The 18,210-nt window shown below is 36.3% G+C and overlaps 1 long non-coding RNA gene across 1 annotated transcript; it reads left to right on the top strand.

Moving 5' to 3' along the window:
- Nucleotides 1-13,108: 13,108 nt before the first annotated feature.
- On the top strand, nucleotides 13,109-16,357 carry LOC110441950. The gene is made up of 3 exons (XR_002461967.1): nucleotides 13,109-13,180; nucleotides 14,425-14,641; nucleotides 15,799-16,357. It is a non-coding gene; the product is annotated as an uncharacterized LOC110441950 (long non-coding RNA).
- The last annotated feature ends 1,853 nt before the right edge of the window (nucleotides 16,358-18,210 follow it).

Here is an 18,210-nt window from a genome sequence, read left to right on the forward strand (position 1 = left end):
TTGGAGCATACTTGGGTGAAAGGGAACCAATTTTCAATATACAGTGGGTCTGGGTCCCCTGGGGCTGAGGAGCGGGCCCCAATAGGGGAAATATAGCAAATTCTTTAAAATACTTCTTCTTCTGTAGGAATAAAATGATTTGTTCCATATTTGGTCTGGAACATACTTCGGTGAAGGGGAAGCAATTTTGCATACGCGGTGGGTCTGGTCCCCTTGGTGACTGTGGGGCGGGGCCCAATAGGGGAAATATAGCTAATTATTCAACATCCTTGTTCTTCTATAGGAATGAAAGGATTTATTCCATATTTGGTCTGGAACATACTTGGGTAAAGGGGAACCAATTTTGTATAAACGGTGGGTCTGGCCCCCTTGGTGGCTGAGGGAAGCGACCCAATAGGGGAAATATAGCTAATTATTCAACATCACTGTTCTTCTATAGGAATGAAAGGATTTGTTCCATATTTGGTCTGGAGAATCATTGGGTGAAGGGGAACCAATTTTGTATAAACGGTGGGTCTGGCCCCCTTGGTGACTGAGGGAAGGGACCCAATAAAAAAGTGGAAATATAGCAAATTCTTTAAAATCCTTTTTCTTCTGTAGGAATAAAAGAATTTGTTCCATATTTTGTCAGAAGCATCATTGGGTGCAGGGGAACCAAATTTGTATAAACGGTGGGTCAGGCCCCCTTGGTGGTTGAGGGAAGGGGCCCAATAGGGGAAATATAGTATTTTTTTCAAAATCCTTATTCTTTTGTAGAAATAAAAATATTTGTTCCATATTTGGTCTGAAGCATAATTGGGGATAGGGGAACCAATTTTGTATAAACGGTGGGTCTGGCCACTCTGGGGACTGAGGGGCGGGGCCCAATAGGGGAAATATAGCTTTTTTTTAACATCCTTCACCTTCTGTAGGAATGAAAGGATTTGTTCCATACTTGGTCTGGAGCATACTTGGGTGAAGAGGAACCAAGTTTATATAAACAGTGGGTCTGGGTCCCCTGGGGGCTGAGGAACGGGGCCCAATAGGGGAAATATAGCAAATACATCAAAATCATTATTCTTCTGTAGGAATAAAATGATTTGTTCCATATTTGGTCTGGAACATACTTGGGTGAAGGGGAACCAAGTTTGTATAAACAGTGTGTCTGGGTCCCCTGGGGGCTGAGGAGCGGGGCCCAATACGGGAAATATAGCAAATACTTCAAAATCATTATTTTTCTGTAGGAATAAAATGATTTCTTTCATATTTGGTCTGAAGCATACTTGGGTGAAGGGGAACCAATTTTGTATAAACAGTGGGTCTGGTCCCCCTGGGGACTGAGGAGCGGGGCCCAATATGGGGAATATAGCAAATTATTTAAACTCCTTTGTCTTCTGTAGGAATGAAAGGATTTGTTCCATATTTGGTCTGTAGCATACTTCGGGAAAGGAGAACCAATTTTGTATAAACGGTGGGTCTGGCCCTCCTGGGGGCTGAGGGTCGGGCCCAATAGGGGAAATATAATAAATACTTTAAAATCCTACTTCTTCTGTAGGAATGAAAGGATTTGTTCCATATTTGGTTTGATGTATCCTTCGGTAAAGGGGAATGTATTTTATATGGCTGAGGTAAGGGGCCCCATGTGGGATATATAGCTAATTATTTAACATCCTTTTTCTTCTGTAGGAATGAAAGGATTTGTTTCAAATTTGGTCTGGAGCATACATGGGTGAAGGGGATCCAATTTTGTATAAACGGTGGGTATGGTTCCCCCTGGGGGTTGAGGGTCGGGGCCGAATAGGGAAAATATAGTATAAGAAAATCAAAATCCTTATTCTTCTGTAGGAATAAAATGATTTGTTCCATATTTGGTCTGAAGCATACTTGGGTGAAGGGGAACCAATTTTATGAAAAAAGCGGTGGGTCTGGCCCCCTTGGTTGCTGAGGGAAGGGGCCCAATAGGGGAAATATAGTAAATTTTTTAAAATCCCTTACAGCACTTACCATGGAGTGCTATATCTTTACTTCATACATATTATTTTAAACATATTCAGGTGAGTGTTACAGGCCCTCTAGGCCTCTTGTGTTACATATGTTCTCTTGTTTAGAAATATTGATCCAAAACAAGTCGCTTTTTTACATTCGATGAATGTATGCTTCTCTCAATATCAACATTATCCTAGATTTGTTTGCAAGTTTACAATCTTAGACAATAGTTTGATACAGCTATACATGTTTAACTCTTTCCGTACCACAATTCCGGTCCGGATTCCGTACCGAATGTCCTTACTAGACTCGCCCCCGCACATATAACAAAATGGCAGTTTTTTAATGTATTGTTTAGACCCGGTATAACTGCTGCAAGAAATAAACAGGTAACTGTGAACACATATCGTCATTGTTACACCTTATTGTTCATAGATACACATGTCTTCATTTTCGCAACATTATGACTAACTGGCAGCTGATTATGCAAGAGAAATCGACAATATTTCGGCAACGAATGTTACGATTCCTTGTATTCAAAACAGCGTTGTAGTGCAGGTTCATAATTGGAATTGATTATGGTAACGAAGTCGTTAAGTTTTTCTAAACACAAGTAAATTTTATCGAGACTTGTATCAAAATATTCATATTTACTTCCATAAGTCTCAATAAATATTATTTTGATGAATTTAACAGTGTTCGTATTGAGTTCAGTTGCCGCCATATTGTTTATATTTGAGACACCGAACGCAAAATTCTACCTGCAAATTCGAAACAATAGGTCACATAATGAATAATATGCACTCTGCACCTATACAAATATTTCTTTTCAACTGATTGTTGCTGCCTTTAGTGACAATTAATTGGAGTACGTGACTTTCGTGTGCTATAACCAGCTAAACATAAGACAGGCAATATCAAAGTATCTTGTCGTGTGTACACGACAACGGGGATAAGACGGACTATTATTTTGTCGTCTGAACACGACAACGGGGACCAGGATGACATATTGTTGTCGTGTGTACACGACACCGGTACGGAAAGAGTTAACAGCTATACATTTTTGGTCGTTCGAGCCATTATAGGTGTATTGATCTGCAATGGGGCGATGGCACATATCATGAAAACTGGAGCACATAACTACGTCGATAACTTTTCCACTTTCTTTCGCTGTTGTACCGGAAGTAAACTAAGTGGACTAGTATATAAAAGATACATCAGGTGTTTTCCGGATTTGTCAACTAATTATATACATGTATATTACAGACTTAGATAGCAACAAAAAACAACAATCCAAATCCATGCATATATATATGTAATCGTGTTAAAAGCAACCAGCATGCATACTGTTTGGTGTTTTTCTATAGGTGCGGACTTAGATAGTCTAGTTTCCATTTTTGTTCTTGGGGTTTCTATTTTTTGGTTACAAATTCATTTGTTTGGTCAAACACATAAAATATTATTTTGTCAAACGCAATCAATATAGGAACAACGTTCATATTCATATAAAAATTGTATACACAAGTATAAATTGATGATTTTGTTTTAACATACAATGTGGTTTCGTAAAAAGTCTCGTATGAAAATTAGACGATAGGTCGAAAGTTCAGTTCAGTGGGATTCTAGTAGTTTTTCTAAATCGTGATGGCTACTAATATGGAAAATTCTACCGTTTTTGTTTTTCACTTTAAATTTACCGTTCATGGACCACGTTGATGCTATATGAGGATGTTGGTAGGCTTTCCTCAGCGCATCCTTGTTGTATCGGGTAAGGTCTTTAGTAATTACAATACCAGTTGATTTTAGTTTAGATCGTTCTTTCATTATCGCGAATTTGGTTGTTCTGCGCGTAAATTTGCAAATAATATTTCTGTCCTTTCCTTGTCGGTATGGTCCAAGTCTGTGTGCAGTGTCGATGTCTGTCTCTATAATGTCAAGGTTGAGTTTTTCTTTGCACAGTTTTATCACTTTCTTAACAGTATTCTCTATTGTTTCACGTTCATCATTGTCCTGGATACCAGTTATACGTATGGAATTGGATCTGCCATGTTGTTATAAGTCGTTGATGGACATGAAATTGTCCCAGCTGTGGCCTTCTATCGCCTGCATTTTTTATTCTTGTTGTTGTGTTTGTTTTTCTACGAGTTCAATTTTTTTTCGCAGAGTGTCATTGGAAATATTAAGATCATGGATGTCTCTTTTCAATTTATCTACTTCCTCTTTCTGTTCAGTCTTAAGATTGCTTATCTGTAGTGCAAAATTGTGCTGGAGCCGTACTGCCGCTGATTCAAATTTCGCCGTTTCTTTTTGGAGGTCACCGACTGTCACTACTTGTTGTAGCAGAATCTGTATCTTTTTAAGTCATTCACCAATAACAGTGTCTTTGTTTGCGGTATTTATTCAGTATATTCAAATTTCGTCTTCTGATTCGAATCTGCATTTTTAAAAAAATCTTTAGGCTTTTCTTATCTTTTCTGGGTTTGATGCTTTTCTTACTTTGACTGCTTTTCTGTGTATCCTTTTTTGGTGTTTGAGTGCGTTCAAAACAGCTACTGTCCGAGTTTTCGGGCCTCCCTATTTTCATTGGTGTAGAAGCAGAATCTTCGATGTTTATATCAGAGACTTGCGGAATGTTAGTTAGATTCCGTCCATACGGGTTTCATCTCACTGACGGCAGTCGGTGTTCTGTCGGCGTGCGTCGTGCAGGTGCGCACGTGGTCTATTTATAGAACGCTTTAGCTAACACTGAACACTGGTATTGTTAAAGGAATTTCTTCAAATACATCCAAATGACATATTTGTGGGTACAGTTTTTTCACTCTCCGTCGTATGTGATATTTAAACTACATATATGCAAAACATTTCGGCAAATGAGTCTATGAAGCTCTTATACGGGTAAAAAATCCTGAGCCGAAATAGTCCACGTCTGATCTTGTTGAACGTGACGTCACAAACCCTTGGCTATCATATCAATCATAAAAGTTCAGACCAGTTGCATCCAAGGGCTGAGAATTTCTGACAAAGCTTGAAATAAGTTGTTTTCTTGTGAATCTAGAATCATTAGTTTTAAAACAAACACAAAGCCTCGGATCATTATTCTATTACTTCTTTTTTCCCCAAGTCTTCCATTCGAACAAATTTCATACTCTTGTATCTTACACAACATTTTCTGTAAATGTCATCAGCTGGTAATGGGGCGTTTTGCATAAAATACATATATAAAAAAAAAAAAAACCACACAATCACTGAATTCCATTGATTTTGCAAGAAAGTTGTCTGGCAATCTGACAACTGATTAGGCAGTAGAATGAACGTTTTGGTGGCCATCTTGAAAAGGAATTAACCAACGAATCGTTTCCGAACGTTTTCTCTGTTGATTAAATATTCATTTCAACTAATATTTTCTTCTTTTTTGTCAGTTTCTAGTCATAATGAATTAATGGCAAGACTATAAACATAGCCATACATTTTGATGTATCGACCATATGGTCATTTGACCCCTTCTTTGAATATTTTCCACTTCTTATTTTGGATCGCTATTTTTGTCACTGGTAGTACATGACCTAGTCCTTCTCTAATCAAAATCGGTTTGTATACAAAAGTTATAACATGCTTTAATTCTAAGAGGAACACATTTTTTGTCTGGAAAATATAATTGCTTCAGATGAGTTTTATTTATATGTATATATATATAATAACTTTTCATAGCGAGGGATTTTTACATGTAAAATGTAGCGTGTGATCCTTAGTTTTGGTTGCATCATAAACGTTCTGTTAATGCATTGTTAGTTTGACAACATTCATCTTTTGGGGAAAAATTCGACTCTTTGACAATTTTAGTTTTTCTGCTTCTACCAAAAACCAAAAAAGTTTTCATTTGAATTTTAATGAGTGTATTTGTTGCGAAAAGGTTTAGTTCTACACCTCACCAAAAGAAAACTAAAATAAAAGGCATGGCATTTTGGAAAAAAAAACCCACCAGGAATCGGTGTTAAAATGTCTTAATGTTGGGGTTACAACGGTATCATGTTTTCAGAAACTTTTTGTAAATTATATAAAAAATCAAATGATGTCAAGCATATTGTTAGAAATGAATGCTTCGTTATCAATAATGGCACTGATCCATTATATCCACAGCATGCCAACAAGTTTTAATCTAAATAGCGTATGAAACAGCATCTGTTTGCTTAGGGCTATGACCCCAATAGAGAGGGGCCAAGTGGTTAAGGTGTCTGACATTCTGCTACCACTAGCCCTCCACGACGAGTTCGCGAGATCGAGGCTTACGTGGGGCAGTCGCCAGGTACTGGCCGTAGGTCGGTGGGTTTTTTCTCCGGGAACTCCGGCTTCCCCCCACCAATAAAACCTGGCACGTCCTTAAATGACCATAACTGACGTAAAACGCAAACAAACCTGACCCAAACAGAGTACCTTATCTTCTGATTAACTGGTCACTACGTTGTATATCTACTAATGCTGACATCATCAAATTTGTAATGTTATATTTGTAGGAGATTGGCGGTTCCTGTAAAGGACACATCTGTGCTATTGATGAGATGTGTATACAGGCTGGACTGACGTATATCTGTGTTAGACATGGTAATATACACTTTCTAATACTAAATCTTAAGGGCATAATTTTAGCATAAACATCGAGGCAGGCCCGGGATCAGAAGCTAACCGTTGTATTTCATTGCGGTTTTTTACGTGCACGAAGTATGGTAACCATATTAGAATCACATATTTTCGCCTGTGTCAGCTTCTAAGTTGACATTGAAAACAGTGTTGATCTGCTTCTTTAATTATAACATGGAAGTATTCTCTTTAAATTTTTATCTTTAAATTGTGTTTTTCCTCGGCGTTGTTCCCCTAAGCAGTTACTATTATATGACCTTGGCTGGTGAGAGAACATTAAACACCAAAATAGTTATTGAACTGACGACAAATATGCATATATAGCATGTAATCATGTAAATGAAAAAATAAAAATATATAAAAGCGTCGTATACTAAGGTTGGACAAAGCATAACCTGACGGGCACCCCTTTCTTATTGAGATTCAAATATTCATATAATTATATAATTAGAAATATTTCTTATTGTACCGAAGCCTTTCATCTGCTTCAATAGTTACAATTATGCTTCAAAAAATATCGCAGTGTACATACTTCCATTCAGCATTCAAGCAAATTCGGGTCTATTGCTGAGATGTGTGTTCAGGTTGACACGGCGTATTTCCGTACTGAACATGGCAATGCAGTGTTTATGTTATTGAATCTATGACAGTATTTAACAGTTATATATTGACCATAGGCCTCTGTGCAGGTTTATGTACAGAATACACCTGTTATACACAACGGTGCTATTTTAATAGGCGACTAGTTTGATTTTTTTATTTGATTTTATATCAACTTCTTGGTCGACATTGCGAACAAATCCCTTTGATCTGCTGCCCTTATTTCAACATTTGAAATACATTTGTTTTATTTAATTTTATCTCATATTTACTCTGTCTCCCTATGTAGCCATCTTGATATGACCTAGACTGTTGAGAGGTCTTTCAATTACGAACAAAATTTTGACCATACGACATGTATGGTAGTGTACAAGTGTCGTATGTTATGGCCAAATAACTATTCTTTGACTAAACTAAGTCACTGACCTACTTTTCAAAATTTGACCTACATAAGTGAATATTGTCTTTGGGTAAAACTAACACAGAACTGCTGTTTAAAACCAAATTAGGTCACTGTGACCTACTTTTCATTAACTGACAGGCCCAGCGTGCCTAATGAGAATAATAATGAGGTAATTAAATATAATGATCGCAAAGTCTATCAAACGCATTGAAAGGGAGACAAGTGAAGTTTGTCTAAAGATCTACCACAAATACATATCAGTCTTTATAAGTATTTTATCAACCGCGCTTATACAAGAAAAATATATACTTATTTCTATTCATAGAATACAGCACCGTGAAATGTCCGCAAAACTGGGGACGATTGGATGATTTATGTTACAACTTCTTCGTGGAGAATAAAACATGGACAGAAGCAATGGTATTGTATACAAACTTTACACTCTATTGTTGTTGTGTTTATCAGATATATAATGAGTTTAGAATTGACTTACTTACCAGTCATTTCATTTGTTCATTTCAATAAATTTTATCTAAAAATCAAAAGAATTGGAAAATATACTATTATTAGTCATCTTATATAAGTCGAGTTACAAACACACATATGCTGTATCATAGTAGAAGTAGTTACAGTAACAATACTAACAAGTCTGAAAACAACTGAATAGGGAAATATATTGTAAACATTATGGTTAAGTTGGATGTGAACCAATGTGGCGGACCCATCTGAAGCTCCATGTTTGTTAGGTTGCTTGCCTAAACAACGGAAAATAAGTTGGGTTTTAAACATTGAATATAGATGAATAATCATCTGGGTGATGAACATTCTGTAATACCCAGTACAATATCTAGTTGATTACCTAAGGGCACAGTTCTTTAAGCTGGCTCTAAAACCAAGAAGAAATGGTTTCGACTGTTAACTGATTTTTCTAAACCGTGTTAATTAAACGAAGGTGTTTTTATCTTACTTCTTATTTTTTTCAAACCGTGACATGAATGTTCGCTCGTTGACCTGGTATTTTGTTTAAGTGTCATCAGCCTAAGGTTATTAGATAGTTGTATGCTTATCAACTAATCATATTTTGATAGACAACAGTAAACAACTTTTCACAGGAAATAATCACCGATTTCGATACACTGAGCTTACCATGCACGCTTATATATATACATGTCTCCTTTCTTCAGCTTAGTAGACTCTTACTGCGTATAAATTAGCGTATACGCAGTGAAAAAAGGCTCGGCGGATTGATACTAGTTTCAAACATGGCGCATTTCACGCGTCAACGAGATAACAGTCCGATGACAACCATTGCTTGGTTCCTTCACCATCTAGATACATGAAGCTTATTAGGGATCCATTGTGTCTAATTATACATCGACGGAATCCTGACAAACTTCTTATTCCATTAATGCGCATTCCAATATCTTTGACAGTAGCGTAAACAATGGCGGATTCTTTCCCATGAGCAGTGTATCATCGCGCGTATATGACCACCGTTGTAAATGAATACAACTGTTCGAAGGACTTCTCACATTACTTAATTTAAAAATTAAAACCACAATAGGAAGACAAATAGTTCACTGTGAATTTTCTGCATTTGCTCATACATCGATGTAGATTCAATGAAACAATACCATTGTAGCAACCACGGCTACCGTAGTTACCATCGTATCAACCCGATTCGGTTGTTTTTCTGCGTATTGTAGCATTTAAATACTTTCAGGGTGTAAATATAAGGAATGACCATCACTTTGTCGGCCTATACGTTGATATGAACGTAGTTGGGTTAACGTCTTCTGCTTTATCGAAGACACCCGCCATATACATATAGGTCAAACAAAAGTTATGTCACGTATTCACATCGAGGACATGGGTAGCGACAACAAAACTACAAGGCACACTAATGATCATAAGCAAAATATTTGATCTTCGCATCATACAAAGCCATAGCATATTTCCCTGCGAGAATATATGGCGACTATTAGACTTCCTAGCCTACATCAACCTGCATCGTTAAAAACCTTGTGTTGTAAGTTTGTTCATCACTAGTCGATTCTTATCACTGCAATCACGATCGAGCTCTTGAACACCGTGTCAATTGCTACATGTAATATCTACAGGTATGGTGGTAGTGATGCTATTTTCAAGAAAGGAAAAGTTCACGATCAAAAAATTGAAAAAGTCAAAACCAACCATGATAGTTATTGCACAACATTTGTCCATCGTACGAACAAATGAGCGCCAACAATAATCGTCAAGATTGTTGTCGTTCGCACATCGTGCACACATCGTTCGCACATCGTGAACACATCGTGCGCACATCGAACATCGTGTTTCATTGTGCGATCCTGCAACGGTACATTCGCAGCCAGCACACATATATCGGACCGACATTGGGCCGATGTCGAAATCCATATCGGCCCAATGTCGGTTTTAAGGGTGGGCCGACATCGGACCAGCGTCCAATTGCAACACTCTTTGATGTCGGCCCGATATCGGCAAGTATATCGGCCCGACGTCTATCCGATGTATACCCAACATAAAAACTATATTACTCCCAGTATTTGGACAACCTATGTATGTTGGCACGACGTTGTCCCAACATTGGCCCGATGTAAGTCTGCAGTCCTCCATATCGGCCCAGTGTCGGTTCTAAGTACGGGTCGACATCAGACCAGCTTCCATTTGCAACACGTTTTATTGTCGGTCCAATATCGGCAAGTATATCGGCCCGACGTCTAACCGACGTATACCCAACCTAAAAACTATATTACTCCCAATATTTGGACAACCTATGTATGTTGGCCCGACGTTGTCCCAACATTGGCCCGATGTAAATCTGCAGTCCTCCATATCGGCCCAGTGTCAGTTCTAAGTACGGGTCGACATCGGACCAGCTTCCATTTGCAACACGTTTTATTGTCGGTCCAATATCGGCAAGTATATCGGGCCGGTGTCTATCCGACGTCTTTCCAACAAGAAAACCATGTTTCTCCCAGTATCTGGACACATGTGTATGTTGGTCCGATGTTTTCCCGACATTGGCCCGATGTCAATCTGCAATCTTTCAGTACCAATACATTAAACTGTTTGAAGTTTGAAATCATTCGTAGTCTGATCAAGTTCGTAGAGTGTAAACTAGTTTTTTTTCATTTATTACATATTGTTTCTATATATACATGCATACTTATAAATCAAAGAAAAAACAGCAATACATACTATAACAACACCATGAAAAACATAAAAATATTAACATTTATTAATAAGATATAACTAATCAAGCCGTTCTCTGGTGGTTATCGCTATGCCATCACTAATTCCGTTAAGAACTGTTTAACTTTTGTCATAGCATCTGCAATAAATATAAGTAATTGTCAGTGTTATAAAATAAATTCACATACATATACTTTTGTATACATATACTACATATTCCACATTAGTATTCTTTGTGAGATCTAAAATAAACAAAATAAAGAAGGCATTGACGTTATTAGGTACACAATGTGTTTATCTGATTGAGTGATACAGAATGGTTATATGACATATTGTGTTGCAGACATCAAATATAAATTGGGTAGACATTATTCTCATTATTTATCCACATCTTATTTATTGTCTAAACCATTAACGAAAACATTGCCACGCGAGTGCACGGTAACCAGCAGTAAATATTACTAATTTCCCCATAACCAAGTGTGATCTCAATGGCAATTACTGTTTCGTTGTATGATTCTATCTGTGTAACATGTAACAAGACACGTCCAATATATGATAAGCCTGTTACACATTAGCACAATCCCCAGAGACTAGGGCCTCACTGTACACATGTAGCCTCCTCAGGGCAGACTCCATTACGTATGACTATGACTATTGGGTTACCAAACCAAAGTCAATACCACTCCCTGTAAGAACACACCATTGTTGATATAAATATCAAATCATGTAAGACCTCATCATGCAGTTTTACACCATGAGGTGCAGAACATTAATTTTAAAATGATATAACTATATATAGGTTCACACTTATTTTGTAATCTATAAACACTCAGCACGCAATCAACTGGTAAACATTTTAGTATCACTGGCCAGATGTTCAGATTAATTTAGATAAGACATGATCGTATAAATAAAACAGCTTACGCTCATCACCTTTCACTAGGCTTTGCTTGTCCATGAAATAATCCAAACACACTGCCCATATTTGTTATGCCTGCTGTCTGTTCTCTGTCAGTTTTGAAAATGCCGGTAACCCGATACAAATCTGGCGCAATTTCCGGTTAGTCAATCCGCAGTGAATAAACGTATGTATATACTTATATATAAAAAAAGAGTTTATGTATTGAAACTTCAACATAAATTCATGAGTTATCTTAGCATTTATACTAATTGAATTCAGTTTTATAAATACATTAGACAGATGCATAATGTTATGTCCATATATTATTTCTTTTTGATACAACATCGGAGTTATATCGGCCCTATGTATGGAAAATCCATAAGGCCAGTAACCGAGTTATATGGTTTTGGTGACATCGGTCCGCTGTTTGGCCGATATCATTTTGTCATGTTTATATTTTTAATTTTTTGGCAATTAAACGTTAAAAGCAGCATAACCTTTCTTTTAAATAACTTCTGGTATTAAATAAGCGTTAGAAATAAATATATTGAATAACATATATATAAATAGTGATGACGGCCCGACGGCATATTTAGCCGATATTCCGCCCTTCAACCGACAACGGCCCGATATCAGAGTGCTGGCTGGGTCGACCCTTTTGGTCATGTTGTAAGTAAAGATCGGGGAAAGCGACTGAAGTAAGACAGCCTGTAGTGTTCTTGATTTCAAGCTCATGAAGCTATATGTGGTAGATGTGGTCAACATATCGCTTGTTATTTAAAGACAGCACATTATCTATATATCTGAATGTGAAATTGAAGGACTTATTCTTGTTCTTGTCACCAGTTCTGATAAGCTCATCAACAAATACAGCTTCATATGAAAACAGAAACGAATCCGCTAGAAGTAGGGCACGTCTTGTTCTTATAGGAATGCCTACTGTCTGCTTGATAATCTTCGTTCATTTTAGGTTTGAGCTATAGTAGTGTAAAGGTTCGCAAAGTTAAAGTGTTGATAGAGAAATGTTTTGAAAATTTTTTGATGTTGAATGCTGTACAACATATAATCAATTAATATTATTTGTTCAGTGAAACCCGGCTTCCTCGGTCGTGGAATCCCGAAACCCCGTCGTCGTACAATTTCTTTTTTTTTCATTTCAAATCCTTTTGCCGACGGATTACATTTAAGTTAGATATTAGTGTAATACATTTCGAACATTGTTAGATATATTTTCAGGAAATCCATTTAAATGACTTGTAATATAATTAAAACATACATATGAACCATAAAGAAATATTTGGTTAATAATAATATGAGAGTTTGGTATATCTTATTTGGTTTCTCCTTGATCTTTATTAAGGAGTTCTGCGGCAGCACTGGGGCAAAACTTTTGATGATGGATTCACTGGACGAATATCAGCATCATAAATTTTGGATTATTTTCAAAATAGTCCAACTAAGTAAGTATTTACGGTGGACGTGAGGTGTAATTGATAATTTTTAGAGCTGAAATAACTGAAATAACTGATATAACAATAATAATAATAAAGATTTCCTAAAATAAGTGATGAACATATCAAATAATATCACTTAAAGTGTGTTCTCTTTTCCATACCATATGTCATCACTACAAATTATCTTACGTTCATATTCAATCATTACAAATGCCATAACATTCCTATCACATCAGTGCAAAGGTCCTGACCTATATATGCAATCACTACAAAGGTCCTGACTTATATATACCATCACTACAAAGGTCCTGACCTATATATACCATCACTACAAAGGTCCTGACATATATATACCATCACTACTAAGGTCCTGACCTATATATACCATCACTACAAAGGTCCTGACCTATATATACATGTATAACATCACTACTAAGGTCCTGACTTACATGTATATGTACCATCACCACAAAGGTCATGACCTATATATACCATCATTACAAATATCCTGACCTATATATATATATAACATCACTACCAAGGTCCTGACTAACATGTATATGTACCATCACCACAAAGGTCATGACCTATATATACTATCATTACAAATATCCTGACCTATATTTATAACATCACTACCAAGGTCCTGACTTACATGTATATGTACCATCATCACAAAGGTCATGACCTATATATACCATCATTATAAATATCCTGACCTATATATATATAACATCACTACAAAGGTCCTGACTTACATGTATATCTACCATCACCACAAAGGTCATGACCTATATATACCATCATTATAAATATCCTGACCTATATATATAACATCACTACAAAGGTCCTGACTTACATGTATATGTACCATTACCACAAAGACCATGACCTATATATACCATCATTACAAATATCCTGACCTATATATATAACATCACTACAAAGGTCCGGACTTCGTGTATATGTACCATCACCACAAAGGTCCTGACCTATGTATACCATTGTTTCAAAGGTCCTTATCTATATATACCATCAATACAAAGGTCCTGATATATATGTACCAACACTAGAAGTTCTTAAAATATGTATTTAATAGCTACAAATGTCCTGACCTTCCTTTACTATTACTACAAATATCTTCCTTCAATTTGTGGGGAGATATTTTGCTGTTTTATTTTGTGTATGATGTCATAATCTGAGCTTAAAGTCTAAATACGTAACGCTTTTTTCACTGTATAATCGCACAGGACCGCATTCTAACGAATCCGGGAAGATCTGGACTGGTCTACGTTATTCACATAAGTTGCCATCGTGGGTAAACGTAGTTAACAAACCCACAGCAATAAATGAAAGTAGTTTGTGTTTGGGCTTGAGATATAACAGGACGACTACAAACGATGTCCAAATTGATGACTGGGAGGTTGTTAGCTGCGATGGAAAATATGGTTTTAGTTGTGGACATAGGTATGATTTTAAGTTATTTGTGTTACACTTGTCTCGTTATCGCACATGTATATGCATATTTTTGAATTTGTTTATAAAAAGAAATTAACATCTGTTGGGATCATATATTGTATACATATGTTGAAATACAAAACAATAAGTTATCTCTAATCATTGTTTGAAATTTAATTTATAATTTCTTTGCCAAAATTTCCAGGTGAAAGAAAGATTACGTTATTATTTGTACTAGAAACTGGGGTTCCAAACATGTTTTAACATTTATGCTAAGCAGTCGAAACAATGGCAAAAACGTACTGGACCTGTCCTAGTTCTGATCTTTTGCATACATTTTGTATTAAAACTTACTAACACATAACATTCAGTATCCATACAATCTCACTGATAGGTACGTAAAGGTTCTTTTTAAAAAGGAAAACGCAATACAAATTAATTATCAAAACAACTTTGTTGAGAGCTTAGTTTTATCAGAAAATCGCTTAGTAAAAGATTGAAATTCATTTTAATGATAGTCGATATCCTATTTAGTGGCAAATATTCAGATGACATTTTCCAGAGAACTTTTTTTTCATTGAAATTTTAAACAGAACCTTTTTATGATTGTTTTTCAATTTTTTTTTTTTTTTTTTTTTTTTTTTTTTTTTTTTTTNGGTCATTTTTGTGACTTTCTTTTTATTCTGAAGTTAGAAATAAAACTTAAGGTGCTGACAACCAAAATAGCAGTTCGCAAGCTTACTTTTTTTGTTAGGTCTCTCAATTGTTGTATACGATTGTACTCAATATTAAGATCCAATTCACAATTGGAGTTAAGAAATCAGTTATTATAAGGTATAGACAATGCATTTTATGATTAGAGTGAAGCAACCAGTTTTTAAAAAAGATAGGCGATGTTTTGTATAGAAGTGGCTGAGAGATCAAGTATTTTAGTCAATAGGTCAAAACTTTGTTCGTATATGTTTAAAAATTCATGAATTCTTGAATATATGTATGTTCTTTGCTGTTATCAACAGTTGGTGTTCTATTTGATATGGTTAATCAGTGTTATTGTTATGTGTTACGAGTATTGATAATAAACAATTCGTTTATCAAAAAAAAAAAAAATCGCACATTATATCGAAGAAAATATGCAGCCTTTAATTGTCCGCCATGCTCTTTTTCAGGGCTCCTGAACACTGGCCACCATAGCTGATCGCCTAGCAACACGACTTTCAGGGAAAATAGGGAACTTGAATACCTACTACAATGTGTACACCTTATACAAAAATGTGTATTAAAAAAAACATCTACTTGCTGTTACAGTGATGAACTATCTAGCTCAGTCGTTGGATCAAGGGACAAGTAATATGTTTCTTGTATCGCCTCTTATTAAATGTACCTTACACAATTGGCCTCGGTCACAAAGGTGCCTACATAGGGACCTGGTTACTGTGAATGCTAAAAAGTATACTAACCTACGAGGAGGATTTCTTTCGTAAGAGGTTGAATTTAATAATGAGGTTAAAATATCTAGTCACATTGTATCAACAAGATAACCACTTATCACAGGTATCCATTTTATTGTTTGAAATTGAATTGACTTTTTTTCCCGCAAAAAAAAATCCTATGTGTAAGAAAGCTTACCTTCTAAGAAATGTATACTGCTTTGTCCATTTATAGTCAAGTTATTGTCCAATATTATCCTGTTAATCAATTGGTAGATTCTGCAGTTTGGAATATGTAATATCAATGTTTCACTTTCTACACAAACAATGTACGTGTTAAACATGTCGCAACGTTTCAAGACCGACTGGTATTATTTACTTGTACAACGGTGTAACGAAATTGTATATGTTTATGTCACTCGGCCAGGGACGTTTCGCCTATCGATAGGGAGCGTATCAGACTTCATGAGATAACGTCAGAACGGTAACGTAAAAGATTGCTTTATGGCAGATCTCCCACACGCTGTAGTTCGCTTACCCAATTAGTTGTTATATAAAATATTTCCTCAAGAATCTCTAAACCTTCCTGGTCGATCGTTGTTCTGGTACTGAAATATGAAAGATAACCCATTTGTATAAATTCAGAAAGTTCAACAGCAGAAGAGAAAGGTTGTTACCCGATTGTAAGACGTCACGAGGATCAGAAGAGCACGCCGAGATTATATGCGAGATTTTATTTAAATTATGCACATGGTATGGCTTGTAAATGGTTTTGCCGTATATAATTCCGGTTCAATTTCACTCCTATAGACATTTGTTACGTGTCTGATACACTGTACTGTCCATTTGTTATCACAAGATTGTCTAGTGTTACCTTTTCAGAAAAGTGTTACCTGTGGAGGTGAGTGGTGAATATTTTGCTCACGTGGGGAAGTTGCCAGGTACCGGCCGTAGATCGGTGGTTTATTCTCCGGGAACTCCGGCTTTCCTCCACCACTAAAACCTGGCGCGTCCTCAAGTGTCCATGGCTGTAAAAACCATTACCATACAATAAAAACTCAAAATATTTCTAATCTCAGGTTTTATATATAATATGTTAGGGAAAACATACTAATTCAAAATACCTTAAATCATTGCCTGTACATTTCTTGACTTGGTAACTTCTGACAAACATTGTGTGAACTTTTTTCCACATCTTTGGCTTCATAATGATCCCATATCTCACTTGAATATTCTAAAACACTGTTATATGTGTTACAAAATGGATTACAGTTTGAGTTTGAACCATGTTTTAATATTCCTTTTTGACTGGAATTATGGCCTTTTTGCACATAGGAAATTCTCACACAATACGTATCATGCACTAATGATACCATCCGCATATGAGCTCAGATGTTGTGTGGACGTTAAGCTCCCTCCACCTACCAACATGCAACTGAAAGCATACTGCTTTTCATATGGCCATTATGGTGACCAAGATATTTCAAAATGACACCCTTTAATTGTGTGGGTGCACGTGCCGGCAACACATCCACTTCCTCGAATTGTAGTTTTCTTCTATAGATGCCTCCTTGACACCCATCCTCATATGACCCTGGTTGTTGCGAGGACATAAATATATGGCAGACATTTTGTCTAATTAGAAAGCGGATGTCATAGTTGAGTTCGCGGTACCATCATACACCTACATGCTAAATTTGGAATACTTAGAAAATATCTATAAAACATGTAAAATAGGATAGGATATGTGGCATAGGATAATTTTGGCGAACACCTTTATAAATTTTAAGAAATTTACAGAAGTCCCCCAAACTGTCCCTATAGTCGCAAAGATACATCAGAAAAGTTTCACAATTGCATAAAACACTTTCATACTAAATTTGAGTGTAATCGAACAATATGTAAATTTCGACCAATCAGAACCCAGTATATGGTGGCCATTTTGTCAAATGAGAAAACAAATGTCGCAGTTGAGTACTAAATTTGAACGAAATCGAACTACAACGGAGCTTCGACCAATCAGTAACCAGTATATGGCAGCCATTTTGTCTAGTTAGAGAACGGATGTCAAAGTTGAGTTCGCGGTAGCATCATACACCTACATGCCAAAGAGCCTGTTTCCAGTAATGTTAATTCTCCATAGGAGCCTGC

Source organism: Mizuhopecten yessoensis, unplaced genomic scaffold, assembly GCF_002113885.1.
Source record: "Mizuhopecten yessoensis strain PY_sf001 unplaced genomic scaffold, ASM211388v2 scaffold716177, whole genome shotgun sequence".
NCBI classification, from domain to species: Eukaryota; Metazoa; Mollusca; class Bivalvia; order Pectinida; family Pectinidae; genus Mizuhopecten; species Mizuhopecten yessoensis.